The sequence below is a fragment of the Sciurus vulgaris genome (assembly GCF_902686455.1).
Source record: "Sciurus vulgaris genome assembly, chromosome: 2".
Classification (NCBI taxonomy): Eukaryota; Metazoa; Chordata; class Mammalia; order Rodentia; family Sciuridae; genus Sciurus; species Sciurus vulgaris.
Window position 1 is genome coordinate 1571761 of NC_136462.1, and position 28000 is coordinate 1599760.

The window sequence follows — 28000 nt, forward strand, 5'->3', positions numbered from 1 at the left end:
CCCATTACTGGTCCTTAGATCCTGTTAGTGGTCCTGAATCTACTTCTGCTCCTGAGCTGCACCTGCACATCTTGACCTCACCTGTTGATCCAGGGATCAATGCTTGTCTTCAAATGCCCTGTTGGTCCTCAGCCCCTCCTGCCTCTTGGATATCCCCCTTCAGGTTCCAGTCCTGCAGGTCCTCAGCTCCACCTGCAGGCTGGTGAGTGACTGGGCCCACACTGAGTTCCCTCACTGTTGGTCTCCCACTTGAATACACAGCTGTATGCTCAGGTTTCTTGCTGGTGAGTTGAGTGCTAATAAAACCTGGCTCTTGGAAGTGTCTCTGGTGCTGCTGACACTGTACAAATACAGGTCACAACTTCTGCAGGTGCAACTGACAAAGGGAACCTGGGAAAAAGCACCAGCATATGCTCAGAACATTAAGGAGCATTGAACATCGGCAGGGACTCAGGACCAGTTGTGTAATGGTATCTGCTTCCACCATTAACTGTCCTTCTAACCCTCTCCAGGCCCTTCCCTGGAGGCTGCAGATCCAGCTCACACCATAGCTGGGTAAAGAGAATCCAGACACAGCACAGGTGAGGTACAGGGTCTATGAGGGCTTAAGATGGCCAGGTTCTGACTCCTGCAGCTGCACCATGGACAGGACACTGGAGGACAGGGACAATAATTACCTTTAGTCAGTCACACCAGAAGCTGGATGCTCCTTCCTTCTCCTGAAATTCCTGAACTCTCACACATAGCAGGGAGGAGGGCAGCCCCAGGATGTCCATGCTGCAATGAACATCCCATGAGGAGGACCCAAGGCAGCTCAGCCAGGGCTGGGCTTTCAGCCTGAGACTGAGGCTGCTTTGCATGGGGGAAGCCTAGGACACAAGTGGGGAGCAAGTGGCAGGGCAACCATGTTTCCCAGGGAGTGTGCTGGCCTCTGCTGCTCAGAGGCAGTGGGAGACAACCTCGTAGTCCTCCCTGCCTCCTGCCTGGTCCTCTAACTGCAGCCATCAGGAATGGACAACCAATGTTCAGTGGTTGGGAGCACCATACTTGGGGGGCAGTTTCTGCAGGAGAACACAGCTATGCAGAGGGAGGAGACAGGAGGTGGCCCCCTCACATCCTTTGCTCTGTGATGTGAACTCCAGGGGAGGGTATGGGGTGGGGAAGGGCAGAGGGTGCAATGGGCTTGCTGGGAATGGAGAGGAAGTTCAAGAGACAGCCTGCTCCCACTGAGGCAGCTGTTGGCCTCCTGCCTTGAGTATCTTCCTAGCCTTGACCTCACCCTTGGCTGTGGTGCTCCTAGACCTCCAGACCTTGCTGTCTCCAGGTCTCACAGCATCTGGGGCTGTGAAGTGTCTCTGGGTCCTTGTGAGGCAGTCTCAGCCTGGCCCTCTGTGAAGTCTGGAGGTCAGTTCTGGGTGGACCATTGCCCTCGTGGACAGGAGACTCTGAGATTCTCACTTACCTTGCCCATCAGGCTCAGGGCCTGATAATGCAATAGGTGTCTGCAGTCTGCACTGGAGATTCTCTGCCAGCTCTGCAGCTTGCCTGTGTCCATCATAACTGAGATCCAGGATCAGGGCCATGAGGACAGGTGCAGAGCCTGTGGCTGCTGGGGCAGCCCATGCCCCCTTCCCCTGTCCTCCAGTGAAAATCACACGTGCTGAGATGGGAGGCCCTGCCCTGCAGCCCTTCAGCCCTGGGAGGACCCCACCCTCTGGCCCATGCTCAGCTCCGGGAACTGCACTGATCCAGAGGACCAAGCAGCCCAGCTCCCTGTCCTCACCCAGCACAATGTCATGTGCTCCCTGTCAGGAATTCAAGGCAGGAGGAGGACCATATGTGAGGGAATGTGAGTGGTGTTTTCTCTGTGCTCTCCCAGGGTGCTGTGTTAACAGATTTAGAAATGCAGGTTTTGCTGTAAACTTGAGCCAACACAGAGAGGAATTGTGAGCATGGTGAAATTCTTTTCTCAACCAGTGAGGACAATGTACACAACAAGGTTTTAAATGAACTCAGCATGAGAAGCTGGGGCAGTTGGTGGCAGCGCCTCAGCTAAGGCCACAGTGACAAGCAGCAGGCATCATTCTCCTACAGACGTGGTTCCTGGTATCCAGAGTGCTCCCTGCAGACACTGGGAAGCATCAGAGCAGAGGCTCCTGGGAACTCCATCCTCCTGTGCAGGTTTATCCCCAGCTGGTGATTTCCCAGGTCCTGAACTGGGCATGTAGGAGTCCATGAGCAGGTGGGAGTCCACCAGGAGGCCCAGCATGCAGAGGCTGCTGGGCACAAACTCCAGCACCCAGGGCCCTGAGGGGTGTGTGTGCAGGGAAGGGTGGACCTGGCTGTCCTGCTGTGCTGCCAGCTTGGACTGAAGCTGTTGACCATTGATGTGGGTCTCTCACTGTGAACACTGCTGCTGCAGAGGTGCCTGCTGAGCTCGGCCTCTGCTGCCTCCCCATCCTCAGGTGGCTCCCTGTGCCCTGTCTGTCCTCACAGGAGTCAGTCCTCCTGGGACTTTTCCTAGATCCCATGCCCTCCTGGACAGGTGTTGGCTTTCCTCACCTGCTCATCCTCGCTCACCTCCGCTGTGTTAAGGAAGCTGCTGTGCATGGCTCCTGCCACCTTAAGCCACAGACACATCCTCAGGCAGCAGATGAGGCCCCTGCAGAGGCTGCTGAGGGCACTGAGCCAGGAGCACATTGCTGTGTGGTGGACGCTGCAGGGCAGCTCTGCTCGGCTCAGCCTGTGGCTGTGAACGGCCTAGTGCTGTCCATGGCTATGGAGGGTGACAGTGCTGCTCCTGTCCACTGTGCAGCAAGGGCTGGACTCACTACATAGTGCTGGTCATTTGCCTGAGCTCGGTGCTGACCACTGAGTGGTATGAGCTGGAGTCCAGGGCTGGGCTCCTGTGCAGAGCTGCAGGGTCAGTGTGGGCTGGTTTTCATGAGCAGAGGGAGGCCCTGTTTGCACGACCTCCAGCTCCATAGCAGCTCTGGGTGGAGGCCCAGGCAGAGCAGCACTGAGAGCAGGTGGGAGTGACATGAGCAGAAGAGTTACAAAGTAGTTCTCAGGAAACTGAAATACATTTTGCATATTTTTTTTTGCTTGTTTGCATATGTCATCCAATAACTTGTTTTACTTATGAACAAAATTTAGATAGAGGGGCTGGGTATATGTCTCAGTTGGTAGAGTGCTTGCCTTGCAAGCCCAAGGCCCTGGGTTCAATCCCCAGCACTGCAGAAAAGAAGAAAAATGAAAAAATCTTTAGATAGAGGGATCAAAATGTTTTTTCAAAAACACAGAGAAGGAATAGTGGTGGGTCACTGTGTGCAACAGCTCATACCTGACAAGTAGCAGGTGAGATTTGGGTTTTGCTCTCACCCTGGAGAGAAGGCTCACCTGACCCTCCTCCTATTCCCAGGTGGACACTCCTGGTGACCTCCTCAGAACCCATAGTGTACATGACCCCACACTTGGTGGACCTGGGCTCACTCACGCTGGTGCAGCCTTTGGGAGGGCACTCTCTCAACGACACAGGGATGCCCTGGCCTGTGAACTCCTGACTGAAGTCAGCCATGTGCCGGACAGGGAGGGGCAGAAAGAGCAGTGCAGGAGAGCTGGGGCTTTGCAGTTTGTGCAGGAGAGCAGCACGTTTGTGGTGCTGCCCAGGAGCTGCAGCCAGGAGGGTGTGGCCAGCAGCTCCACAGAGGGCAGCCCAGGGGATGGAAGGTGGTCTTGGGATCCCAGGAATCAGCAAGGCCCCAGCTTCACCAGCTCAGAGGCAGAGATGAAAATGTAGTAGACACCCAGGGCAGGGTATGTGGGAGAGAGCTCTGGGGTGCCTGGCCTTGCACTCCCAGGCATGGTCTCCCCTGTTCAGCCAGAAAGGTGCTCAGAGGTCCCCAGTCATGGCTCAAGGGAGGCCAGGATCTGCTCCCTGCTGAGGCTGACCTTGTCATCAGCCTCCCCATGCTGATTTTGTAGGCAGCAGAGGGCAAGAGGGTCAGGGTCACACAGGCTCCACCAAGACTTGAAGGAAGGCCAGGGAGGCCAGGTGGGGTGTCAGGGTCAGAGTCCTGCTGGCAGCCCTGGCAGGGTGATGCCTGAGCTGAGAGATAAAGCCAGGGCTGCTGTGGAGACCCAGGAGCAGGGGACCAGCAGTGAGCAGGGCTGTCCCAGAAAGCTGCAGGCCTCAGACCAGGCTCCCTAAGAGGGAGGCCAGGGGCTGCAACAGCTGGGCTGTGTGGTGGGGCTGCTCTGACCCTCACCCATCCCTCACTGCAGTGACCCTGAGGACAGACATGGATACAGGTGTTCATTGTCAGTACTGCTGGGCTCAAGTCCTTTTCAATTGGTCTGTGTCTTTTCTTTTCACATGGGAATATTTGCTCCTGCTCTATAACGATGGGGTAAGGAACTCCTGTTTGATTTTTAAGGCACACAAGACAGTTTTCCCTCAATTTTTTGAGTCCTTGGAGTGGACTTCTGAGCTCTGCTGGAGCATTTCCTTTAGGCACTGAAAGATCAGGACTGAATGTGTTCTGCATCATGAGAGGGAGTGAGATCTTTGTGTTCGTGAGAAGGATTATGATTGGATAATTGTCTGCCCAAAATCCCACTTGGTAAATGCATTCTGTAGTCCCTATGGCTTTTGAAGAATGGTTGATCCCACAGGACATGGGGACTCCTGGAATTTATGTTAATCACTGTGGACATGCCATGCAAGGGGATTGTCAGACCCCAGACTCTTCCTCCCTCCATTTGATTCCCAGTAAAATGTGAGTGGTTTCCCACAATGGGTTCCCTGTGTTGCGTGTGGAACACCCAGGAAAGTCATTTATGCAATGGACTCCTCTGGTCATGGACGGGAGCTTTCGATATGAGCCAAAATTCATCTTCCTCTGTGTATATTAGTGAACTCAGTTATTTGCTTCAGGGATGCAAAGCTCATGAGCTAATTTTCGGTTATAATCTAGGAGAGAAGGTGGAGCCTGATGGACAGGCTCCTCGTGACCTCACTCCTCTGTCCATGTGAAAAGCTGGTCTCACAGGAGCAGAGCTGACCTGTGACTGTGGAGGGAGAGGGGGTTCAGGGGGTGCAGGGGCTGAGTGAAGAGCCATAGGACACGACTGACACAGGAGCAGCTGGTCTGTCCCACCCAGAGGGTGGTGATGGGCAGCACACTCACCCGCACACTCAACAGAGCCTGCAGGAGGCTTCCAGAAGGCTCTCCTCGCAGGAAGGAGAGTGATGGGTGTTGGGGGGACCCCGTGTCCCCTGCTGACCAGCAGGCCATGCTCACTCACCGAGGCCACTGCTCCTGCCTCCCCAAGATGTGCAGCTGAATTCACAACCTAAAATGACAGCCTGGTGTGTTGACCATGGGTGGAGCAGGCTCCAGCATGCACAGGGCCTGGTGTCCACCCTGTACCTCAGAAGTTCAGAAAGCCCTTGATGCCCATGTTGAAATTCAGAAGAAAATGACCCACAGTGCCAGGATCAGGAAGTTAGCTGAAGCTCAAGATGGAACAGAGATGGACAGAACTGCAGCAAAGGAAAACACCCAGGGGCACAGGGAAAATCAGAGTGCAACATGACACGAAGCAGGTGCTATGCAGTTTCCACACAACCACCAAGACTCAGTGACCATGTCCCTGGAAGTTACCTGAAGAACTTCAAAGGGGAAACTTCAGAAGTCCAGGAGAGGAGAACTGAGGAGAGGGGACTGCTGCCCACCCCTCCCCTGAGCAATGGGCTTCTTCAGGATCTTGGACCCTGAGTCTCCTGCTTCCTCCAGGCAGAGGGCTGTACCTAGTGGTGGGCTGAGCCAGGGGAGCAGGACGGTTGGGTGGTCCAGCAGAAGGGTTAGAAGTTCTCAGACCATGAGGACAGGGACATGACCCCTTCATTCTTAATCAGAGGTACTGAGTCCTGCATGCAGCAGGACAAAATCAGCAGACTGATTTCAGATGATAGTAATGATACTGATGTCTCCATTTTCCAAGGACACTTTTTTGTGAAGATTTTAGTCTCCTTTCAGGTGCACACAAGGTGTGTTTGTCATTCCAGGGAAATTCTGAAGAATGATATTAAGAAAACAAATATTTATAAATGCAGCAAAATTTAACAGAGGGTACTTGGGGCTGGGACAGTCTACAGATCCTCTACAGAAGACCCATTGTAGGGACTTCAGAGCTTATGTAAGGTAGAGAAAGAGAGAAAACCCCACAGGCTCACAGGAAACCCTTCCATCCCCAGCTTTCCGTCTGCACCTTCTCCTTGGTTCCTTCCTGTTGCTCATGGCTCCGCAGTCCCCCCTGCTGATCTTGAGCTCCCCATGTTGGTCCTGAGCTCTGCCTGCTGTTCCTCAGTTCCCCTTACTGATCCAGAGACCTTGTGGATCTCGTGCTATACCTGCTGGTCTTACGCTACCATGCAGGGAGGTATGTTCCTGGGACCACACTGACATCCCTCACTGTGAGTCCAGCACAGTAATACACAGCCACATCCTCATTGGTCACAGAATTCCACGTAGGGGAACTGATTCTCGTGTGTGTCTCTGGACATGGTGACTTGATTCTTCAGGGAGGGGTAGTACATTGTGCCTCCACTACCAAGGATGTGCCCCATTCACTGCAGCTTCTTTCCTGGAGGCTGATGGATCCAGCTCCAGCTGTAACCAATAGTGATGGAGTAATTAGAGACAGCAAGGTGAGGAACAGGTCTGCGAGGTCTCCACCACCCTGATCCTGAATACTGCAGCTGCACCTGAGCCAGAGGACCACAGTGAGTCATGGACTCAGATGCAGCTGCACCAAAACTTCCTCCCTGAATCCCTGACATGTTGAGAGAAACCCCAGTTCTTGACTCGCAGCAGTGAATTACTCAAGTGTGTACACTTGCAGGGAGGAGCATTCTGCTTCTCCTACTTAGGAAAGCGAACAACTTCCCCAAGTTGACCTAGGGTTACTAAGGAAACACGAACAGGAGCCTGGTGGTCTGATCCCCCGTAGCACATTGTGATTGGGCAAGAAGCCTATAAAATATATACCTGTTCCCGAAATAATCGAGTTTGCAGGCTGCTTGCCACAAGCCTGCTTCCTCCCAACTCCCAGAGTCTGGGAGTCTTGACTCTGAGACCTTACCTGCGCCTGAGCTAGCCTGGCACAACAACACACACAAAGCATGTCCTCGTATGAATCCGCTGATTTGGTTCCAACGCTCATCATCTAATCTTTCCAGTTCTAAAAATTGCCACACATGGGTTCTTGGGAACAGCCCATTTCTAAGCCTTACTATTCCTTCCCAGGCCCCGATACTTCAGGCCCATCTTGCATTTCAAAATACCATGAGCCGACTTTCAGGAGTCACCCAAAACCCAGGTACAAAATCTCTTGAGTCCCAATGCAAACTCCTAACTGTGGGAGTAAGTTCAAACAAGTGACATACATCTAATATATAAAGGCACAGAGTGAATATTTCCAATCCACAAGTTAGAAAGGAGACATATAATGAAGGGATGGGACCAAAGCTAGACGGAAACCCAGCTGCACAGTTCTGTAGGTGCACACTCAGCACCTGGGCACGTGAAATCTGCTGTTTCATGCAAAGGCGGGTCTCTCAGCTCCAGTGACCTCACTGGTTGCTGTACTCATGGCCTCCTCTGTGGCTGGTCTCTGCTTCATTCATGAAGTTTTCCATGGTATAAATTCCAGGTTGCTGGCATCTCCTATCTTGGAGTTGGCCCCTGGAATGGCACCTGTCTTCGCACATCTTCATGCATCGTCCTCTCAGGACAGCCTGCAGGGCCTCTAACCCTGCAATTTCTTGCCTTCCTCACCTTTTCTGGATTCTTAATGGAAGACCTCCCCCTACACCCAGCATCCTGCAGTCCTGCAGAACCAGCACCTTGCGGTTGGTCCCCAGGTCTGCCACCATCCCCAGAGCTCCAGGGCCCCTGGACCATGGTACAGTGACCTCCGCAAGCTTCCATGATGGTGAAACAACTGTCCACTCCCACCTGTGCAAATAGGGTGTCCACATGGCCTCATCTCAAAAAATTGTTCCCTTTACACCCTTGAGCCTGAGATGGCTGTGATCTTGCCCATTTCTGAGATGCCATGATCCCAAGTTTTCTCTTTTTCCTGGGGAGAGTAATGGCATTTTTCAAGTGGCTGACATGTCTTTTAGAATCCCAATTTCTGTAGCCCCAGTTTTACTCACACGTGTCTAACCAAACTGCAAGTTTTCACGTCTCACTTCTCTGCTTTCTGCTCTGCATCATCACGATAAATTGGACTAAGAGCAGGCAGCCTTATCCATTCCTTCCTGAAAATTACACCGTTCTGAATTTTCCTCTGCTCTATTAATGAGTCAATCACATTTAAACTCACCTTCACAGAGTCTCAGGACATGGGTAAAATGTGGACAGTTGCCTAGTCAGAATTCAATGTGTATGAATGGACTGTAGTACCCTTCCCAACATAGTCCTCCTTTGAACCCTCATGAGCTCAGTCTTTAGTATCCACCCTCCAATTCACAATCTGGTCTTCTTGGTTCCCATCAGAACTCCCATCACACACCACTTGCATTAGTCTAAAGCTGGTGCAGTTCTTGTTTCCAAAGTTTTCTATTTTCTTCACAGCAACTTCATGAAGCTCCAAAAGCTTCCAGACTAAAGGACCCAGTCAGTTTTAATGACCCCTCTTAAGCATACCTATTTCTATTTCAGTCAGTATTTGTATTGCTGTGGTCAAAATACCTGTCAAGAACACTGGGTGGGAAAGCAGTTCAGTCCACATGTGTCCGCCTCCAATTCTCAGGAAAAAAGTTAATGCAGAACATCCTGACGGAGTGTTGGAGGAGGAGCGCTGCTCAGGATAATGCCATGAGGAATCAGTGAGAGAGGTGTAGGGGAGAGAGAGTGATCCACTCCTGAGAGACAGAATATAAACCCCAAATATAAACATGCTGAGGGACCTGTATCCTATGGATACTGCCTACCTCTCTACACTTACCACACCCACTTAACCCATGTGGGTGCATCGATCCACTGATGATCCCACAAACTTCTGAACCTGATCCTGTCACCTCTGCAAGTTCTTGGAATATCTCACCAAAGGGCTTTTATGCACCTCATATGTAAACTGAAGTGTATAGTGAGCTTACAATATGGCTCATTGAAAACCCTATCATAAAATTATAGAAAGGACAGGGAATTTTCCAGAATGCTGGACCTGTATCACTAGATACATGTGTGAGGGCACTGGGCTGAGGTTCTCTGATCTGCCCAAGTTATAGCTGTGGCATGACAGGAAACAGCAGAGCAGGTGACCCTCTGGGCTCCATGTGTTATGGGGAGCAACTTAAGAATAAACCAATTAGCACTGATAAGTTCAAATTTGACAGTCTTTATTAAGTCAGCCAGCTGACTGTATCACACAATGTCCCCAAAATGGCTATTAGGAGAACAGCCCCTACCATAGGTTTGCAGGGGTTTTTATACCATAATTCAGTACATCATTCATAAGTGTCTGTTGCTATAATTCAAAATTACAAACTAATATCATGGGATCTGAAGTCATTAGCAGAGGGGGAAGTGGGTCCAAATGCCCGTAATTAGGTAAAAACTAAAGAATGGTTACTGACATCTAGAATATCACTGTTGACATCATTGTTAACATGGTACGTTGCTTGAGAGACAAGGAATGAAAGAGAACAATTTTTCTTTACACAAGAATTGCCATTTCATCATTTTGTATTGCTAAACAAGTCATGCTCAGCAACTGTTGATGCTTACAGACTTGGGACATTCCCTGGGAGAAGCATTTCCTATATAACGTGGAGTCTCAAGGTGAAATGGAGTCTGTTTGGTCATTTCCCACATAACCTGGCATATAACATGAAGTCAAATATGTCAACCTGTCACACATGATGATTTCTCACACAGAATTTTTGTGTCTAAAAAATCTTGGGACTTAAAGAGATGACAGTATTGAATTCCTCATGTTTCCTACTGTAACTATCACACAGAGTTCCTGCTGCAATCCCCAATTTCTGCCTTTTCAGACTGGAAATCATACATGCTGTCCACACCTTGCGGGTCTCATGGCGAGGAGGGATGGGGTGGGCTCTGCTTCTCAGCACCATGCTCAGGAGATCTCTCCACCATCCAGGATGAAGTGACGCATGGTCATGGAGGGCGCATCACAGAGTGTGGTTCACAGAGACCTGATTCTTGGCACAGGGAGCACCCTCAGCCCACGTGAGCTTGAGGTGGGCAATTTACAGACTTGGCATGACACCAGTAGCTCCCTGGGTCCAGTGGAACTTTGACTCTGGAGATGGATTGAACCATGATGAAGGTCCTCTCTCCCCCACTGTGAAAGGTTTCAGTGAATGAGAAAAACAGAGAGAGAACAAGATCAACACCACGTGAGACAGCTGGGAGGGCACCTGCAGGAAACTGTACCCACATCCCTGAGCTGCAGGTCCTTCACCAGGTGACTATTCCACCTCTGAGAGGCCTTGCTCCTCCAAGCTCTCCACCATGGGGACCATCCCCAGGAAAGGATGCTCCTGCAGCACCTCATCTTTCCACAGGAGAACCAGGAGGAAGGGCCTGGTGGCTCGCTCAACAGTGCTAGGAATGGACCATGCGAGCAAAATGTCTATACCACACAAAATCACAACATATTCAGCTTTTAGTAGATAAATTGTCCCAGGGTAGTTTTTGACACTATAAACATTTGAGAAAAATTTTCATGTAGAAATGTGAATCTCAGTCCCATGAGTCTGCAAAAGGCTTCCAACACTTGACAAGCTTTGGGTGTAAGGGAATTTCCTCTGAATTATATAGATTGAATCATTCAGATGCTGCATCAAAGTTCGAAAATCCAAAGTTTAACAAGAGCTTATGGTAACTGTACATGTTTCATATTCATAATTCCATAATTCAGAGTAAGACATAGTTATCTACAGCATGTATTTCACACACACACACACACACACACACACACACACACACAGAGGACCATTAATACCATAACCTCTGAGAGGTGAGACTGCTGACCACGTTCCCAAAGCCATGTTCCATGTGTGAACACATCCTGCTCCCTGAAATGTCCCACCTCATGTCCCCCCTGGAATGAGGGCTCCATGGGTTGGTGAAGTGCACCCCAGGCAGGGGACAGAGCTCTCTGTGGGCACAACCAGCAGCCTCCCCCAGAGAGCGGTGTCTGGCCCCTCTCTCTACATTCTTGATTCAAGCCTCACACACAGGCAAATGCATTTAGGCAGCCAGGTTAAAACACACACCCATTGACTCATATTCAGGTTCTCCATCTGGAAGGTATTTTCTAGGATAGGGACCCTGCTCTGAAGCCCATGGAGACATCCTGGTTTGCCTTCCCTGTTGGTGGTGGCTCCCAGATGTGAGCACATCAGTGTAGTTGTGCCAGGCTAGCTCAGGAGCAGGTACGTCTTTGGAGTCAAGAGTCCCAGACTCTGGGAGGTGGGAGGAAGCAGGCTTGTGGTGAGCAGCCTGCAAACTCATTTATTTCGGGAACAGGTATACATTTTACAGGCTTCTTGCCCAATCACAATGTGCCATGTGGGATCAGACCACCGGGCTCCTGTACAGTTCCCTTGGTAACACTATTTCAACTCGGGCAGTTGTTTACTTTCCTTGATAGGAGAAGTGGAATGCTACTCCCTGCATGTTTACATACTTGAGACGTTCACTGCTGCCAGTCTAGAACTAGGATTTCTGCCAACATTACCCCCATTTTTATTAATTTGGACAAGGGATTCCTTCAGGAGGACCTGATTGACCTGAACCTTTGTGAGTATTTTCTTGAAAATGAACCACAAACATTGAAGAACTGCAAGTATTATAAGGAAGAGTAGCAGGTTAATCCTAACATTGCAGTAGGATTTAGTATATTAAGCAGGTTCTATTTAAAGGTAACAACAGACTTCCAGGAGGGAGAAGGGGACCAAGCTGACGTTCTAGGGTCCCAAGAGTGAGCGTACCTCACATCCTTTACATATCCTTACACAGGTTAAAGCCTCCTTTTCTCTCCAGTTCTTTCCCCGTCATCTCTCCTTCCTCCGTAGTGAATAGGCCTGTTTTGCTGATGAGATGCATAAAGTGAGAAGTGAATGGGCCGAGGAAGGGCCAGCGTGATTCATCCAGGTAAATCTGGTGATCAAAGGGCTCTGCAGATCCTTGACAGTTCCCAACCGATCCCAGGGGCAGTTCCAACTTCCGGAGGCGGATGGCTTTCATGGCCTCCTTTTCCTCCATTTGACCCAATCCCCTATTTCTGCACTAAATGCCTGTCCCCAACTCTGGCTTCATTCCCCCATTTTGCTTTAGGAGCTATTTACTGCTGTAAGAAGAGGAGGTGTCGACCACTCTGGGTGCTTTGAGTTGGAAGGGGGCAGCGTGGAGCAAGCAGTTTGGAGTCCCTTTCAGAAACTGAGCCAATGGAGGGGTCCATGGTAGAAGGCTAGTCGGGGAAGAGCAGGTTGTAAGTCATCTGGGGGTGGGTGCTTCTGAGAGAAGAAGGAAAAGACAAGAGTATTGGAATGAGATTAACACAAAATAAATGTTGCAGCATCTGGAACATATCAATGAACATCATGAAGATGTCTCCCTTTTCCAATCACCCTCCTTGGCAGCAGGTGCACTGATCGGCTTTTCATCCTCCAGTGGTCTTATCGATCTCCCTGATAGGGAGGTCGTCTGACCCAAGTTGCAAAGCTCCTTAGAGAAGTTCTCTTGTTCCCTGGATTCAGGCTGACTTTGACAGCAAGACCCAAATACTGCTTTTCCTTGGGCTCTGTATTTATTTCACTTTGATCTCTAAGTTTGATCTTAACCATCCAGCAAGCCAGTCTCACCAGTCATAAAGAAAGAGTACTGGGCTTGGACTTCAATGTCTGTAACTTTACAGTTATTTACTCTTTTCTTTAAGTGGAGTCTGTATTTGTACTGGAAGTTACCATTACATACTATCTCTTCTGTAGCTTATGAATTATTATCACAAGTTACCTAGGTTGTGTGTTCTTGAAGTAGTCCCTGTGTAAAACTAACGGGTAACAGTTTTACAAAATGTAATTAACAAGAGGATAAATACATTCAGCTTGTACAATAGCTACCTTGAATTTGGGTGAGCCTTTTGGCTCTATATTGTATCACCTATTTGACATCAAGTAATTCCACAACAGGAACCAATCCTTTGTCTATAACATTAAATAAGCTGAAGTCTGGCTTATTTTGGAGCCACTCTAACATGCAGTAAGGTGGGAGGCAGAGCCTGTCTGAGGTCAGGCATGGCCCCTCACAAATCTAAAGTGTTCTAAGTCTGATGCTGACCTTTGACTTCCTTAAATATCATTTTAAGTTTACATATATTGTTTCCTGAATCTAAATGAGCATTAGTCTACACAATTTAACATTATATTCAAAACACAAATCAAAGAAAGACTGAGAGAGCCCTTAACTTTCCTTTTGTGTGGCAAAATGGCAAAATGTTTTTTGTTTCATGATATTAACCTTTAGACAAACCAGACTCTCACTAACCTTTAGAAATATATTTTGTTTAAAACTTTTTATCTCAGTGTAAAATGTAATAAATTTTACATATAGCCTACTGATAACAGATCCTGTAATACCACATTAAATGGTAGAAACAAATCCCCAACTTATATTCTTTATAAGTTTAAAATTACCATTACAGACGAGTTTAATTTGCAGAATAGCAGCTTGATAAATTTCTGCTTTAAAGACTTGTATACCTGGTATAAATGAATACATTTAATATACAAATAATCACCATTCCAATTACCTTGATATTTTTATATTGACCAAATTTAACTTTTAAAGATAACTTTAGACTCTGTAACATAGTACAATGCTCTAACAGTTGTTGTTTAACCATGACTGTACAAACCCCAATTTTTTAAAATTCATTTTTATTGTAAACAAATGGTATACATGTTGTTTCTCTGTTTGTACATGGAGTGACAGCATACCATTTTTGTAATCATACATTTACCTAGGGTAATAGTTTTGGATTCATTCTGTTATTACTTCCCTTCCCCCACCCTTCCCACGCCTCTTTTCCCTCTACACAGTCCCTCCTTCCTCCATTCTTGCCCCCCTTCTACCGCCCATTATTTGTCATCATCTGCTTATCAGCGAGATCTTTCGTCCTTTAGGTTTTTGAGATTGGCTTATTTCACTTAGCATGATATTCTCCAATTTCATCCATTTGCCTGCAAATGCTATAATTTTATTATTTTTATGGCTGACTAATATTCCATTGTGTGTGTGTGTGCATGCAGAGTTTCTTTATCCATTTATCCATTGAAGGGCATCTAGGTTGGTTCCACAATCTGAGCATTGTGTATTGAGCAGCTATGAACATTGATGTGGCTGCATCTCTGTAGTATGCTGATTTTAAGTCCTTTGGGTATAGGCCAAGGAGTGGGATACCTGGGTCAAATGGTGGTTCCATCCAAGCTTTCTGAGGAATCTCCACACTGCTTTCCAGAGTGGCTCCACTAGTTTGCAGCCCCACCAGCAATGTATGAGTGCACCTTTTTCCCCACATCCTCCCCAACACATGTTGTTGCTTGTATTCTTGATAATCACCATTCTAATTGGGGTGAGATGGAATCTTAGTGTAGTTTTGATTTGCATTTCTCTTATTACTAAAGATGGTGAACATATTTTCATATGATTGTTGATTGCTTGTAGATCTTCTTCTGTGAAGCGTCTGTTCATATCCTTAGCCCATTTGTTGATTGGGTTATTTATATTCTTGGTGTAGAGTTTTTTGATTCTTTATATATTCTGGAAATTAGCACTCAATATGAAGTATGTTTGGCAAAGATTTTCTCCCACTCTGTAGGTTCTCTCTTCGCATTGCTGATAGTTTCCTTTGCTGAGAGAAAGCTATTTAGTTTGAATCTATCCCAGTTATTAATTCTTGCTTATATTTCCTCTGCTATGAGAGTCCTGTTAAGGAAGTATGAACCTAAGCCAAAAAGTTAAAGATTTGAACCTACTTTTTCTTCTATAAGATGCAGGGTCTCTGGTCTGATTTCAAGGCCCTTGATACATTGTGAGTTGATTTTTGTGCAGGGTGAGAGATAGGGGTTTAATTTCATTCTGTTGCATATGGATTTCCAATTTTCCTAACACCATTTGTTGAAGAAGCTATCTTTTCTTCATTGCATGTTTTGGTTCATTCATTGGTTTTTGTCTAGTATGAGCAAATTGTATTTATTTGGGTTTGTGTCCATGTCCTCTATTCTGTACCATTGATCCACCTATTTTAGTGCCAATACCATGCCGTTTTTGTTACTATTGCTTTGTAGTATAGTTGAAGTTCTGGTATTCCGATACCCCCTGTTTCATTCTTCCTGCTAAGGATTGCTTTAGCTATTCTGGGTTTCTTATTCTTCCAGATGAATTTCATGATTGCTTGCTCTATTTCTGTGAGGTACGTCATTGGGATTTTAATTGGAATTGCATTGAATCTGTATAGCACTTTTGGTAGTATGTCCATTTTGACAATAATAATTCTTCCTATCCAAGAACCTGGGAGATCTTTCCATCTTCTGAGGTCTTCCTCAAATTCTTTCATCAATGTTTTGTAGTTTTCATTGTAGAGATCTTTTACCTCTTTTGTTAGATTGATTCCCATGTATTTTATTTTATTTTTTTTTGAAGCTATTGTGAATGGGGTAGTTTTCCTAACTTCTCTTTCTGAGGATTCATCACTTATGTATAAAAATGCATTGGATTTATGAACTTTGATCTTATATCCTTCTACTGTACTGAATTCACTTATGAGTTCTAAAAGTTTTCTGGTGGAATTTCCTGGTTCCTCTAAATATATAATCATGTCATCAGCAAACAAGGATATTTTGAGTTCTTCTTTTCCTATTCATATCCCTTAATTTCTTTGGTCTGTCTAATTGCTCTGGCTAGAGTTTCAAGGACAATGTTAAATAGAAGTGGTGAAAGAGGGCATCCCTGCCTTGTTCCAGTTTTTAGGGGGAATGGTTTCAGTTTTTCACCATTTAGAATGATATTGGCCATGGGCTTAGCATAGATGGCCTTTACACTATTAAGGAATGTTCCCACTATCCCTATTTTTTCTAGTGTTTTGAGCATGAAGGGGTGCTGTATTTTATCAAATGTTTTTTCTGCATCTATTGAAATAATCATGTGAGTTTTGACTTTAAGTCTATTAATATGGTGAATTACATCTATCGATTTCCAGATGTTGAACCAACCTTGCATCCCTGGGATAAAACCCACTTGATCATGGTGCACTATCTTTTTAATATATTTTTGTATGTGATTTGCTAAGATTTTATTGAGAATTTTTGTGTTGATGTTCATTAAGGATATTGGTCTGAAATTTTCTTTCCTCAATGTGTCTCTGTCTGTTTTAGGTATCAGGGTCATATTGGCTTCATAGAATGAGTTTGGGGGGGTTCCCTCCTCTTCTATTTTATGGAATACTTTGAAAAGTATTGGAATGAGCTCTTCTTTAAAGATTTTGTAGAACTCAGCTGAGAACCCATCTACGTCCCAGAGTTTTCTTTGTTGGTAGGTTTTTGTTGACTTCTTCTATTTCATTGCTTGAAATTGAGCTATTTAAATAGATGTCCTTCTGGTTCAGTTTAGGTAATTCATATGTCTCTAGAAACCTGTTGATGTCTTCGAGATTTTCTGTTTTGTTCGAGTATTTATTTTCAAAATAGCTTCTAATTATGTTTTGTATTTCAATTATGTCTGTTGTGATATTTCCTGTTCATTCTGAATTTTAGTAATGTGAGTTTTCTCTCTTTTTCTCTGTGTTAGTGTGGCTAAGGGTTTATCAATTTTGTTTATTTTTTCAAAGAACCAACTATTTTGTTAATTTTTTCAATTGTTTCTTTTGTTTCAATTTCATTGATTTCAGCTCTGATTTTAACTATTTCCTGTCTTCTACTACTTTTGGTGTTGTTCTGTTTTTCTTTTTCTAGGACTTTGAGCTGTAGTGTTAGGTCATTTATTTGTTGATTTCTTCTTCTTTTATTGAATGCACTCCATGAAATAAATTTTCCTCTAAGTACTGCTTTCATAGTGTCCCAGAGATTTTGATATGATGTTTCTGTGTTCTCATTTACTGCTAAGAATTTCTTAATTTCCTTCCTGATGTCTTCTGTTATCCATTCATCATACAATAGCGTATAATTTAATCTCCAGGTGTTGGAGTAGTTTCTGTTTTTATCCTGTCATTTATTTCTAATTTCAATCCATTATGATCTGATAGAATACAAGGTAGTATCTCTGTCTTCTTGTATTTGCTAACAGTAGCTTTGTGGCATAAAATATGGTCTATTTTATAGAAGGATTCATGTGCTGCTGAGAAGAAAGTGTATTCGCTCTTTGTTGGATGGTATATTCTATATATGTCCGTTAAGTCTAAATTATTGATTGTGTTTTGATACAGCTGTTTACTGGTGACGAGTTCTGCTCCTTCTACTGTTGAAGATTGAACACTAGAGAAGCACACCAAGGCAAGCATATTAAGCAGGTTTTATATAAAGGTAATAATACAGACTTCTCTGGCAGGAAGAAGGGGCCATGGCTGATGTTCTAAAGTCCCAAGAAGTGAGCACACCCTGCATCTTTTATAGGTTAAATTCTCTTGTGTTCTCCCGTTCTCTCCCCACTTATTTCTCCTTCCTGCCTACATGACTAGGCCTGATTTTGCATTAAGTGAGAAGCCATGGGCAGGGGGACGGCCACGGTGATTCAGGCAGGAAAGGGCCCAGGGGGCATTAATTAGCAGCTCCATGCTTGCAGTCCTTGATAAGGGCAGGTAAATTTGGTAATCAATGGCCTCCGGAGATCCTTGACATTCCATCCTTCCAGGGGCAGTCTCCAACTTCCAGAGGCAGATGGCCTCATGGCTTCATTTCTTCGATTTGAACCGAACCCCTATTTCTGCATTAACTACCTGTCCTTAATTCTGGCTTCAGTGTCTTCGTTCAATTTTTGTTTGAAGGATCTGTCCAGTGGTGAGAGAGGTGTGTTAAAATCACCTAGTGTTATTGTGTTGTGGTCTATTTGGTTTCTGGAATTGAGAAGGATTTGTTTGACATACATGGATGAGCCACTGTTTGGGGCATAGATGTTTATGATTGTTATGTCTTGCTGATTTATGCTTCCCTTAAGCAGTATGAAATGACCTTCTTTATCCCTTCTGACTAACTTTGGCTTGAAGTCCACATTATCTGATATGAGGATGAATACTCAGGCTCTTTTGCTGAGTCCATGTGCATGGTATGTTTTTCCCCAGACTTTCACCTTTAGTTTGTGGGTATCTCTTTCTATGAGATGAGTCTCTTGCAGGCAGCGAATTATTGGATCTTTCTTTTCAATCCAACCTGCCAGTCTATGTCTTTTGATTGATGAATTCAGGTCATTAACATTCAGGGTTATTATTGAGATATGATTTGTATTCCCAGTCATTTGGCTCATTTTTCTTTCTTTTTCTTTCTTTCTTTCTTTCTTTCTTTTTTTTTTTTTTTGACACGACTTGTTTTCTCCTTTATTTGGCTATTCATTTAGGTTAGTTCCTCCCGTTGCTAAGTTACATCATTGTTTTTCATCTCTTCCTCATGGAATATTTTGCTGAGAATGTTCTGTATTGCTGGCTTTCTTTTGGTAAATTCTTCTAGCTTTTGTTTATCATGGAAGGATTTTATTTTGTCATCAAATCTGAAGGTAAGTTTTGCTGAGTATAAGATTCTTGGTTGGCATCGGTTTTCTTTCAGGGTTGAAAAATGTTGTTCCAGGCCCTTCTTAGCTTTTAGGGTCTGGATTGAAAAATCTGCTGATATCCTTATTGGTTTCCCCCTGAATGTAATTTGGTTCTTTTCTCTCACAGCCTTTAAAATTCTGTCTTTATTTTGTATGTTATGTATTTTCATTATAATGTGCCTTGGTGTGGGTTTGTTGCAATTTTGTATATTTGGAGTCCTATAAGCCTCTTGAACTTGATTTTCCATTTCATTCTTCAGTTTTGGGAAATTTTCTGATATTATTTCATTGAATAGATTGTTCATTCCTTTGGCTTGTTTCTCTAGGCCTTCCTCAATCCCAATAATTCTTAAATTTGGCCTTTACATGATATCCCATAATTCTTGTAGATTCTGTTCATGATTTCTTACCATCTTCTTTGGTCAACTTTGTTTTCAAGATTAAATATTTTGTCTTCAGTATCTGAGGTTCTGTCTTCCAGGTGTTTTCTCCTCTTGGTTATGCTTTCTATGGAGTTTTTAATTTGGTTTATTGTTTCCTTCATTTCAAGGATTTCTGTTTGTTTTTTTTTTTCAATATCTCTAACTCTTTATTGAAATGGTCTTTTGCTTCCTGTATTTGCTCTTTTAACTGTTGATTGGTGTGATCATTCAATGCCTGCATTTGCTCTTTCATCTCCTCATTTTCTTCCCTGATCATTTTAATTATGTACATTCTGAACTCCCTTTCTGACATTTCTTCTGCTGTGCTGTCATTGGGTTTTATTGATATAGTATCTAGATTTGTTTGGGACATTTTCTTCCCTTGTTTTCTCATGTTGCTCTGGTATCTACCCCTCTAGTAGTGGAACTCTGGGATACTGCAGATTTCCTCTATTGACTAATATTGTCTCTGTAGATTTCCAATAACTCACCTCTTATCCTTCAGTAGTCTGATGTCTTGGAGGAACCTGATAATGCGGTGCTCCACTAGGCAGCTGCCCCTCTAGGGGTGTGTTGCCTTCAGGTGGGGTATATTCCCTGTCAGTGGGTAGAAGCGCCTCCACATGTTGAGTGATGGGCAGTCAAAGCGGGGCTAGACTGCAGTCTGGGGCACGTCTGATGTGGGCCTGTGTCTCTGCTTCTACTGCCCTTGTGGGAAAGCCTCGCCCAGCGGGGATGACTTACCCAGTGGGAAGTTTTGCTGGGCGCTTCTCCCCTGAGAGGTTCCCTTCGTGGAGACCTACCACCTGGGCTGGGAAGTCCTCCTCTGTGATGTTCCCAGGGGTCCTGACCTACCACCTGGGCTGGGGAGCCTGGCTCTGTGAGGGATTCCCTTGCTGAGTGGCCCTTCTGCTATGTTCCCTGGGGACCGGAGCTAACACCTGGGTCTTGGACCTTCACTCTGCATCGCAGCTTCTTGCTGTGCAGCCCTCCTCTGCAATGCTCCCGGTTGACTGGGTACTTGGCTCCAGCAGGGGAGTCTCACTGGTCTGCTCTACTCCATGAATTTCCCTGCATTTTGGGACCACTGACCCATCTGGGGAGCCTGACCAGTGGGAGAGACTCACCCGGTGGCTCTGAGTTGGTCCCTAGTCTCTCAATGCCTCATTTTCTTGACTTCTGGGTCTTGTCAAAGGTCTTCTAGCCTCCTGTAGGTGTCTCAGGAAGGGAGCTGCCCTTCCAATGATGATGGCCATGCCCTCAGGAATAATTCAAATGGCTGCACCAGTCTTGAAGAAGCCTCTGGCTAGCTCCGCAATGCAGGCTGGCTGGCTTGTCTGCTGGCTTGCTCCAGGATTGTGACAGACCCCAGTGTGGTGTTGGGGTGGGGTTTCTCAGTGATGGCGTCTGTCTTTGGCCTGGTGGTTGGGTGGGTTGGCTGCTTGCTGCCTAGCTCCACAATGCAGGTGGGTTGGGTGCCCACCTGCTGTCACTATGATTCAGGCATCCTGACTCACCCCCAGCTCGCTCCACGACTGCGACCCATCAGTGATGGCACAGTCCTCTGTGCAGGGGTCTAAACCCCAATTTTTAAGAGTAATTGTTCTGAAGAAGAAAACCTAACAGACATGATGTTAAGAGTGAATTAGTGTTTCTAAGAAATCCTTGTCACTTTAACACATAGATTAAACTTTGGTTTATATCAGTACATTAGTATTTTACCTTAGGAAAAACCTTAAATAGCTTTAACTGATTGTCTCACATACATATAACCAACTGAGTTGCACACAAACTTGTTGTGATTTACCCTTTCTACACACAGACTGTCTTAGCACTTACTTAGACCCTTATGTTTACCACATAAGCATTCTCTTACCAAGGAACATTTTTTTCACTAAATATATTTCTGTATTTAGAGCCTTTAATTTTTTTCCTATCTGTTGACCCCTTGTTTGCATCCTAAAACAACTCTTATGAAATTTCTGAAATTAGCTAAATCACTCCATTTTAAAAAGATTAAATACTTTGTTGTTCACAGTACTCTAATTGAAACACAGTTGAAACTTTTGAAGCCCTTTGTATATAGAATTGTACCTGTTAGAACTTAACTCTTAGTTACCTTGTTTTTATTGATAATACAAAGCAATTTAAACCCTTTTTTATTCACCTATTTATGAAAACACCAATAATGTTTAAGTATGTTATCCCTGTAATTTAAGGATTTAAGAGTACTTGATGTTATTTGATAATTAGCATTTTAAATTTTCAAATTAATCAGATGTCTCTAACAAACACATTTGAATAATCTCATATATGTTGTCTAATTTATTTATTTTATTGTAAAACCGAGATATCAGACAAGAGTATTGAAAAGTATTTGCTGTTTCCTGTTGATGAAAAGTCCTAGAAACGATTGATATTAGACATTTATAAACATCAATATTTTATTAGTTTGATCACCTAGAGACTTGTGAGTTAATTTTAAAGATATTATACTTTTATTAGTTTACTCAATTTAAATTGAACTTTTTAAAATCTCATGAATTAAAAGTATTTGGATTCATATCTTAAGTTTTAATTTTATGCGTGTTTAATTTAAATATCATGTACATGATATTTAGTTGCACATAGACAGACAACATGACATCAGATAACACGATATACACATAACACAAACGCAAAGGCCTTGTAACGTTTATCTCCATTGCAATGTAACAGATATTCAAATATAACTTTAGAGTTGGTTAAAGAGATATAACTGATCAACAAGTCATTAATGTAGGTATGTTGGATCAAAAATGTGAGCTCGAAAAATATAGCACTTAAGGAAAACAAAACAAGAATCCTAGAAGAAAAAAGGATAATGACCATTGATTATAGCATGAGAGAATGAGAAAGAGTTAGACAAAGAGAAGAGGTGAGAGGAAGGGAGAGGGAGAGAGACAGTGAGTTAGTTCTGAGTTGCAGCCCAGGAGGAGTTTAAAAGGAACACTGTATTTTTCCCTTCTGTCTCAGGTTGGTCCCCCGCTGAGCCTGCTGCAGTCTACATTCCAATGCAGGCTTCAGCAAGGCCAGGTGGGGAAATTATCTAGGCCTTTTAACCCTTTTTCCTGGTCAGGAATCAGGTCAGGTTTGGATGCAGAAAATCATGGATCATTATCTCTCACTGCTTTTGAGGAATGGGCTGCTATATCACACTCCTTACTGCACTGGGAGAGAAGTGCCTTTACAGTGGTGAGCTGTGCAGCTCTCCGCATAGCAGGGGGATTGGAGTAAACAAATCTCTCAAGAGCAAAGAGAAGGACTGTGACGTGACCTGCAGGGAGTGTCCCTAAGCCTAAGATAGGGGACCTGTGGGAGGACACAGGAGCCTCTCTTCCCTCATGCGGGGAAGTGCTGAGGATCCTGTAAGACCCCCCAAAAGGAGACCCTAACTCTGTCCTGGGGATAGACGGCAACCCCAGTCAACTGTAGGAGGCGTCACTTGATGCAAACCACAAGAGGCTTTTATTCCAGTGCGCTGGGACCCAACTTGTGACTCATGCAGGAGTTGAGGAGTCGAGTCCCTAGCAGAATATCTTACAAGTTTATAAAGGCAGAAACCACACATCAGGAGGGGGTCGCACACGGAAGGGAAAAGGGGAACAAAGCTGCCGGGAAATTCCAAAGGGGGTCTGGGTTTGCTGATAACATACAACATGTTTCACAATGTTTTACAACAGGGCGTAGATTCTGGTCAACAGTTTCTGGTAATCTTATATCATATGGGCGTGCTTTTGAGTTTTATTATGTTTCTGGTGAGCAGAGTTCTCTCTTTCTACCCCTACCCTCAGTGATTAGTCTAGCTGAGCCACGTTCTTCCACCACACTCCTCTGCCATGATTGGCCACCTCGCCTATGGACTAGAGCTATGGCGTTCATGCCTGTAGCCTGAGACTCTGAAATTCTAAGAAGAAATAACTGTGTCCTCTTCACATGGTCCTTGACATTTATGCCAGTCATAGCAATGCAAACGGTGACTAAGACACTCTCCAATGCCACATAAAGAGCAATTTAAATAATAATCAGGCTGCTTTCCTACAGGACATGGTAGAGGAGATGCAGTAGAATGACACAGAATGACACATGAACAGGCTCCATCGTGTGAGGACCTGACAGGAGTGAGGGCTGTGTGGGACGGGGGGGAGGAGCAGACCCCAACCTGCAGAGCCAGGTGAGCCTGTTGCACTCCAGGGGCCTTCCTGCCATGAGGTGTAGCATGACAAAGAACAGGAGAAACAACATTATTTGTAAAATTTTCTTTCCTTGATGTGTCTTTGCCTGGTTTGGGTATGAGGGTGATATTAGCTTCATAGAATGAGTTTGGTAGGGTTCCCTCCTTTTCTATTTCCTGGAATACTTTGAGAAGTATTGGAATGAGTTCTTCTTTAAAGGTCTTGTAGAACTCGGCTGAGAACCCATCTGGTCCTGGGCTTTTCTTGGATGGTAGATTTTTAATGGCTTCTTCTATTTCATTGCTTGATGTTGATCTGTTTAAATCGTGTATGTCCTCCTGGTTCAGTTTGGGAGGAGCATATGTCTCTAGAAATTTGTCAATGTCTTTGGTAGTTTCTATTTTGTTGGAATACAGATTTTCAAAGTAGCTTCTCATTATGTTCTGTATCTCAGTGGTGTCTCTTGTGATATTTTCTTTTGCATCATGTATTTTAGTAATTTGAGTCTTCTCTCTCCTTCTCTTTGTTAGTGTGGCTAAGGGTTTGTCTATTTTATTTACTTTCTCAAAGAACCAACTTTTTGTTATGTCAATTTTTTGAATAGTTTCTTTTGTTTCAATTTCATTGATTTCAGCTCTGATTTTAATTATTTCCTGTCTTCTACTACTTTTGCTGTTATTCTGATCTTCTTTTTCTAGGGCTTTGAGCTGTAATGTTAGGTCATTAATTGTTCACTTTTTATTCTTTTCTGGAATGTGCTCCATGCAATGGATTTTCCTCTTAGTACCGCTTTCATAGTGTCCCAGAGATTTTGATATGTTGTATCATCATTCTCATTGACCTCTAAGAATTTTTTAATCTCCTCCCTGATGTTTTCTGTTATCCATGTTTCATTCAATAGCATATTATTTAGTCTCCAAGTGTTGGAGTAATTTCCTTTTTTTATTTTGTCATTGATCTCTACTCTCAGTCCATTATGATCTGATAGAACACAAGGCAGCATCTCTATTTTTTTGCATTTCCTAAGGGCTGCTTTGTGGCATAACATATGGTCTATTTTCGAGAAGGTTCCATGTGCTGCTGAGAAGAAGTGTATCCGCTTGTTGATGGATGGAATATTCTATATATGTCTATTAAGTCTAGGTTATTGATTGTGTTATTGAGTTCTATGGTTTCTTTGGTTGGATTTTGTTTGGAAGATCTATCTAGTGGTGACAGTGGTGCTTTAAAGTCGCCCAGAATTATTTTGTTGTGGTCTATGTGATTCTTGAAATTGAGAAGGATTTGTTTGATGTACAGGGATGCACCATTGTTTGGGGCATAAATATTTACTATTGTTATGTCTTCCTGATTTATGGCTCCCTTAAGCGGTATGAAATGTCCTCTTTATTCCTTCTGACGAACTTTGGCTTGAAGTCCACTTTATCTGATATAAGGATGGAAACCCCCGCTTTCATACTGGGTCCATTGCATGGTAGGTTTTATCCCATCCTTTCACCTTTAGTCTGTGGATGTCTTTTTCTATGAGATGAGTCTCTTGCAGGCAGCATATTGTTGGGTCTTTCTTTTTAATCCATTCTGCCAGTCTATGTCTTTTGATTGATGAGTTTAGGCCATTAACATTCAGGGTTATTATTGAGAAAAGATTTGTATTCCCAGTCATTTGGGCTTATTTTTGGTTTTTAAGTTGGCTTGGTTTCTCCTTTGAGTGGTTTTTCTCTAAGGTAGTTCCTCCCTTTGCTGACCTACATTGTTGTTTTTCATTTCCTCTCATGGAATATTTTGTTGAGAACATTCTGTAGTGCAGGCTTTCTATTTGTAAATTCTTTTAACTTTTGTTTATCGTGGAAGGATTTTATTTCATCTTCAAATCTGAAGGTTAGTTTTGCTGGGTATAGGATTCTTGGTTGGCAACCTTGTTCTTTCAGAGCTTGAAATATGTTGGTCCAGGCCCTTCTAGCTTTTAGAGTCTGGGTTGAGAAGTCGGCTGCTATCCGTATTGGTCTCCCCCTATATGTAATCTGATGCTTTTCTCTCGTGGCCTTCAAAATCCTATCTTTATTTTGAATGTTAGGCATTTTCATTATAATGTGCCTTGGTGTGGATCTGTTGTGATTCTGTGCATTTGGTGTTCTGTAAGCCTCTTGTATTTGATTTTCCATTTCATTCTTCAGATTTGGGAAATTTTCTGATATTATTTCATTGAATAGGTTGTTCATTCCTTTGGTTTGTATCTCTGTGCCTTCCTCAATCCCAATAATTCTTAAATTTGGTCTTTTCATGATGTCCCATAGTTCTTGGAGATTCTGTTCATGATTTCCTACCATCTTCTTTGTTCGGGCGAGTTTATTTTCAAGATTAAATATTTTGTCTTCATTGTCTGAGGTTCTGTCTTCCAGTGGTCTAGTCTGTTGGTGATGCTTTCCATTGAGTTTTTTATTTGGTTTATTGTCTCCTTCATTTCAAGGATTTCCATTTGGTTTTTTTTTTTTTAGAATCTCTATCTCTTTGTTGAAATGATCTTTTGCTTCCTGCAGGTGCTCTTTCAGCTTATTGGTATTATCATTCATTGCCTGCATTTGCTCTCTTATCTCATCCTTTGCTTCGTGAATCATCTTAATCATGTATAATCTGAAGTCCTTTTCTGACATTTCTTCTAACGTACTGTCATTGGATTCTATTGGTATAGAATCTACATTTGTTTGGATCATTTTCTTCCCTTGTTTTTTCATATTGTTCATGTATCTTCCCCTGTAGTGCTGCAGATCTGGGGTATTGCAGATTTCCCCCTATAGGCTTATAGTGGCCCTATAGGTTTCCAAAACCCTTTCTTTAAGGGGAGATAAATATTAGCAGTGCCCAAATCAGACACTATGCAATCCTAGACCAAATAGCCCGTATGGGGACAATAACATCATGTAAATAAGGGAGAAAGTGACTCTGAGGGAACAGGTAAACAGAAGGAAATGAAAGCAAGAAACGTAAAGAAATAAAAACTTAAATTTTTTTTTTAAAAGGAGAAAAAAGAAAATCTTCAGTGTAACAGTCATGTACTAGTGAAACCTCCCAGTGTTCAGTAGCCTGATGTATGAGAGGTACCTGACAATGAGCTTCAAGCCTCCAGCAGGCGTCTCAGGGTGGGATTTGCCCCACCCGAAGATCAGAACTACGGCTTCCAGGATTACCCAAGATGGCTGCTCTGGCTTCCAAATGTGTTGGCAAATGGGGAGCTGCAGCTCAGGGGTGGACGTGGTCAGCTGGAGGTCCTGGAGATAGGATGCAGTTGGTCCAGCAGTGGTCCTGGAGGTTGGTGTGTTTGGTGTGGTTGTGGGATTCAGGAGGCCGGGTGCAATCAGTTGGTCTGGATTCCCTGTGATAGGGCACAGTCAGTTGGTTGGGGGTCCTGGTGGCAGGGAGCAGTCAGTTGATGTGAGGGCCCCAGAGGCAGGGAGTGATTGGTTGGGCTGAGGGATCCTGGAGACAGGGCTCAGTCAGTCCGGCCAGGGGTCCTTCAGGGCCCGGCTGTTGTCTCAAAATGGCGGCAGCCACGTGTAATCAAACCTGCAGGTACAGTGAACTTCCAGGCAGCAGCAGGCAGCTGATTCTCCACTGGCGGTCTGCAGTCAATATGCTTGCAGCTGTCGGACGATTGGGAGGTGAACCTCGAGTGTTGGGTGATGGATAGGGGCAAGGCAGGTGATGGACAGGCAAGAGGCAGGCAAATGGCGGATGACAAATGCCTGACAGTGAGCAATCTGCTCTCAAAAAAGGCATGGATATGTTGGCAGATTGCAGGTGATCACAGCAGACAAATGGGGTAAAGAGCAGGGGATCGATAAGCAGCAAAAACTGCCTCACCGAGAAACAGATATCCTCTGCTTGAATCCGGCGTTGCAGAGTGACAAAGGAACGCAGCTTCCCTCTAGACCACCATCTTGGATCCCCTGTAACTGTATCTTAATCCTAAAGTGAGATTTTGACTATTATAAAATATATGAGAAAAACTATAACAAGGCAATTAAAGGAAACCCTGGTTCCTGATGTACAAATATTTAAGTACTACCCTGTTTTAATTCTCAAATAGAGCTATGGTTTTAGAGCATTCCTATTATAAACCCAGTGGATTTTTTTTTTTTTACAGAACAAAAAACTGTGTACAACATAGTTTGATGTGAAAAAAGACCCTGAATATTCAAAACAGATTTTTGATACATCGTAGGTATCTATAGGATTGCACTCACTTTGATGTAATCATGCAGCTTGGACTGTGATGTGCTCCCATTTATTCCCATTCCCTTCACTCCTTCCTTCCCTTGGCCTGCTCCTCTGCTTTGCTCATATCCTTGTTGCAGATTGGAGATGGACTGTCCCCAAGCTCCTGTTTGTTCAGAAGAGTCAGATGTGGGAAGAGTATGGCATGAGCTATGCATGCCTGTAAGTGATCTAGTTTCATTGACCTGATGGTTGGTGATTTAAGCAGGTGAGACATTGCTGAGGAGGGGAGTCACTGGGGGTGTCCTGGAGA

At 44.3% G+C, this 28000-nt stretch overlaps 2 long non-coding RNA genes and 1 gene segment (V, D, J or C); 2 read left to right on the plus strand and 1 right to left on the minus strand.

Annotated features, from left to right (window-relative positions):
• Positions 1–28000, plus strand: part of LOC306653293 (immunoglobulin alpha-2 heavy chain-like) — a 460569-nt gene that overhangs the window by 228274 nt on the left and 204295 nt on the right.
• LOC306653300 lies at positions 100–27976 on the plus strand. Its single transcript, XR_013761690.1, has 3 exons — positions 100–202; positions 23095–23474; positions 27828–27976. It is a non-coding gene; the product is annotated as an uncharacterized lncRNA (long non-coding RNA).
• LOC306653301 lies at positions 9528–27913 on the minus strand. Its single transcript, XR_013761691.1, has 2 exons — positions 27717–27913; positions 9528–10380 (listed from the first exon to the last, which is right to left on the minus strand). It is a non-coding gene; the product is annotated as an uncharacterized lncRNA (long non-coding RNA).